General features: G+C 39.9%; 1 pseudogene; it reads left to right on the top strand.

Annotated features, from left to right (window-relative positions):
• The first annotated feature begins 2,999 nt into the window (after window positions 1-2,999).
• Window positions 3,000-4,102, top strand: LOC116895908 (annotated as a pseudogene).
• Window positions 4,103-4,657: the final 555 nt, after the last annotated feature.

Consider the following 4,657-nt stretch of genomic DNA (forward strand, 5'->3'; position numbering starts at 1 on the left):
TATATAAATTTAGTATAATGGGAAATATTTTTAGGTATGTATTGAAAAGAAAATTAAAGGACCTTGAAAATTTGACAACATTTTGAAGATAATTGATCATATAGTTTAGCATGAGTATATCTGAATATGCGTATCCGTTGTCCTGAAGCCTGTGACTCATGAAAGCCTTTCTGAAATCTGGTAGTCTTAACTAGTTAATGAATGACTACTGAGGTAATAAGGTGGTAGATTACCTTGGCTAAGGAAGTAGACGTATGTTTGTAGTTGTAGTTAGCTTAGCTACAAATGCAGTCAGAAAGTTGAAAAACATGAATTTTAATCTAGATGTCATTAATTAAAATGTCAGAGCTTGGTCAATAGTCTACTACCATGACAGATTTCCCAGGTTCCTGTGTTCTCCATCACAACTCAGGCAGAGTCAGTGTTGTCATTAGGCCAGAAGAGGAGGAGATTTTTCCTGTGGAGTAGGAACTTTGGAAAAAATGGCTCACCTTGTCCTAGGCAATATGAGACATTTAACTCTCTTGTATCCTCAGTTTGACAGCAGTGTAGGCTGATACCTGGCAGCAGCAAGGCAACTGAGCACTGTTTCTCAGTGGTTCTCATACCACAATCTAGGCAGTCTTGTCAGGATGCCTATTTCTTCTCAGAGACCTAGGTGGGTGCGAGTGGGGCAGCTGTAACTGCTATGCGTGGGATTCTCTGTCCTAATAACTTTAGACATGTAAGGTTACATTTAGCAGATTTCTGAAAAGATGGATAGTGAGTATCTATTAAGCATATGAGTTATGCAATCATTAATGCTGTGATCTTTAAGTTTTTACTGCTGTAAATCTTTAAATTAATATTAAATAAAGATTTACCAAGTCAGGATAGAAATTAGAGATTCTAAGGCTGTTCTAATGTAAGGAAGCAGTGTTTAAGTAAGTGCCTATAGCAAATATGGTAGATGGCCATTGTCATTAAGTAAGATGGCACTGAAGCTACAACCAGTCATATGATCTGCCTTAGCTAAGATGGTGCTGAAACAATAGCATAGGAAAACTTTACCTGCCCACAACAAAGATGGCAGTCACTCAGGGGACTGCCCTTAATGAAGATGGTGCTGAAGCTACACCTCTGTCTGAAGGAAAGTCACAGCTTTGTTATATCTTGAAATTGGCAGAAATTGCTGTGTATCAGCAAAAAATAAATAAATAAATAAATAAAAAGAGAAAAACACAAAGAGATAAATGGGCATGTGTTCTTTGAGGGATAAGTGGTCTTTCCTTTCCCTGTGGTCATTCATCCTCTATTGCTGAATGCAGAGCAGACTGTTTGACCTGTTCTCAGAGCAGCTCAGCTGTCACATCTGGTTTAGAGCTGCTAAAGACTTTCTAGTGTTTTTATAGTAAAAATACCAATTATTATCTGTATTTATTGTCATCTCTGAGGCTTTCTCCCTCTACCTGTCGACCTAGGCTTAGAGCTTGAAGCTTCTAGACTCTTAGTCTATTCTAGGCCTAGAGAAAATTTAGCCTTTGAAACTTACAGGTGAATAAGTCACTCCTATTTAGTTTTTTCTGAGGTCTGGATGGGGAGTTTAAAACTCTTCTCCATTGTACCTGATTCAATCTGAATTATTTCAGTTTTTCCTGAGCTGCTTTTCTTTGCCTCATACTAACTTTCACCAACTATTTTACTCTTCTGGCTCCTTTCTTGTTCTCTGAATCATTCTGTCTTTCCCTGTGTCTCTATTTCTCTCTCTTCAACCTGTCTCCGAAAAACTCTCCTGGAAAAACTGCCTCCCCTCTCATTTTTCTCTCTGTACTGGTTTCTTTTCCTTCATTATTTATTTAATTTTTTACATCCCAAATGTTACCCCATTCCAGTTTATCCTTGCAGAGTTCTTCACCACTCCCTTCCCCCAAATAACAGACAGGAGCCTATCTGACAAAACTCATAGCAGGGTCTTTATTTTCTTTTCTAGCTCAGGCACCCCCACCCCTCTCACCACCCCAATGCACCACAGTCATGAAACATCATTTTGGTGGTGACAGAGTACCAAATGTCTTCCTGTTTAGACTACTGTGGACTTAAGTAACCTATAAAGCTGGAGGGGATGCCTTTTAACAGTTTTTGGCTTAAGTTGAAGTAGATAAATCCAGTTCATCTACAGACTCTTTTGGTAGAAAAACACACCTTTAATCTGAGTCTAGAAGACACACCATTAACTGGGCCCCACTTCTGTTGCAGGCCTATAAAAGTACATAGAAGAAGGAAGCTGTGAGTCTGCCTGCTTGCTCTCATTTTACTAGCAAGCTCATTTCTTCACTGGCATCTGAACCTACTTCTGCAGGATTCTTTTTAATTCTGAAGAGGACCTGAGACGTCAAACCTTGTGGAATAAGTAAGTATTGACATTAGCCAACTTTATATTAGTTCTGCCTACACATTTTTCTCATACAACCACTTTCTATTTATATAGAGAAGTTTATCCCTTATGTTTAATAGAGGACTCTGATTAGTACAACACAGTTGAAATGATAGTGTTTACACATTTCCAAACAGTTCCAGAGTTGGATACAATAGTCAAAACCAGTTAACATTGACCTAAGATTCAATAAACATACACAGAGATATACAGAACCACGGTAGGTTTGGGTGGGGGTGGTGGAGACTGAGAGAGAGAGACACAAACACAGAAAGACAGAGACATAGAGACACAAACAAACAAGGAGAGATAGAGAAAGAGAGAGAGAGAGAGAGAGAGAGAGAGAGAGAGAGAGATTTACCAGTCATAGTGGTCTGTTTTATCTTTGAAATATGAAAACCTACAGAACCTACATAGAAATAGACATTTCCAAGTATATAAAAGGGGAAATTTAGCAGAAAATGAAAATAAAATCTAAATCTATCTATCTAAATCTATCTAAATTATATCTATATTTGTATCTTACAGAGGAAAGATCGTACTCTCTTTCAGATCAGCTTTAACCTCCAAACTACCTCCAGAAGACATGTCAGGGGACCTGGAAGCCAAGATCTGTGGCTAGACACATATCAGTGTTCAGAAATTCTGCTACAAGTGGACCATTAGCAACTTTTCATTTTGCATGGATGGAATTAGGGAAAATATTACAAGCCCAGTGTTCTCATTAGAGGCCAATGAAGAAGTACAATGGTGGTTGAGAATATTCCCAAATGGTGTTGATGAAGAAAGGAAAGATTGCCTGTCTGTTTCCCTTGGTTTGCACAGTTGTCCAAAGAGCCCAGTTTTGGCAAAGGTGCAGTTCTGGATCATAAATGCCCAAGGAGAGAAACATCAAATTAAAGAGATCTCAAATATTTTAAGCTTTCATCCAAAACAACAATGGGGATTGAGAAAGTTCATCCTTCGAGATTTCCTTCTCTCCCATAGGCATTGGCTTCTCCCTGAAGACTAGCTCATCCTGTGCTGCAAGGTGTCCGTAGTAGGACCCTCGTTTAGCACGCCTGGAGATAACATGACACCTGCAAACAAGGATCCAACACAGAAGTTGGCCGATGACATAGGAGAGCTGTGGGAAAATTCCTTCTTCACAGACTGCAGCCTGGTTGTAGCTGGCCAGGAATTCAGAGCTCACAAGGCCATTCTAGCAGTTCGCTCTCCAGTTTTCAGAGCCATGTTTGAACATGAAATGCTGGAGAGCCTAACAAACCACGTTGAGATCCATGACATTCATCTGCAAGTCTTTAAGGAAATGATGGCCTTCATTTACACAGGGAAGGCACCACACCTCCCTAGCCACTCAATGGCCACTGATTTGTTGGCAGCTGCTGACATGTATGACCTGCAGGACTTGAAGGTCATGTGTGAGGATTCCCTGTGCAGGAACCTCTCTGTGAAGAATGCTGTACCTACTCTGATCCTGGCTGACCTCCACAGCACAGAGCACCTGAAGACTAGGGTCATGGATTTCATTTTACTTCATGCTTCTGAAGTCTCTAAGACCTTGGAGTGGAAGTCAATGGTGGAGTCACATCCCCACTTGGTGGAGGAAGTATTTCTCTCCCTGGCTTCTATACAGTGTTTTTCCTTGGAGCCTTCACCCAAACACCGAAAGGTATTTTAGGAGCTTGACAGCTATGACCTACACCTGGCTTCTAACAGCTACAACTAGTGTTTTTAACAATGACTTCTGTTTAGATTACAGTTTTGCTGGAACATTTACAGTGAATCTGGGGCAAGGTAGCATGATGGCTATGGATTTCATACAGCTGTAATATTTCAAAATGGTGTGTAGGGAAAGGGCAGCACTAGGGTCTTGGACATTCTACCTGACATCTAACCTGTTGATGTTGTCTTATTCTTGTCTGATGTCTTGGAACTGGGATTCAACTGGCCTGAAGCAGAGCCTAACTGACTTTCTTTGGAGAAACCTGTTTGCATTGGACTGAACAGAACACGTGACCTAACATATGCATTAACTGACATGTAAAGTTTTCCACCTAATTCATGTGTATTATCTATCTGCAAATAAAAATTCTTTCAACTTTACCGTATTTGTCCTCTTAATTGCCAGTTGCCTTATTGTTCTAATTAAGACTTCAATTCTTGTATTGAATCTTCTTAAGGGAATTAGAAACCTTGACTTACCTTTGCTTTTGTATACTGGCTTTGAGTTTCTCCCCATTT

This window comes from Rattus rattus, chromosome 3 (genome assembly GCF_011064425.1).
Source record: "Rattus rattus isolate New Zealand chromosome 3, Rrattus_CSIRO_v1, whole genome shotgun sequence".
Lineage (NCBI taxonomy): Eukaryota > Metazoa > Chordata > Mammalia > Rodentia > Muridae > Rattus > Rattus rattus.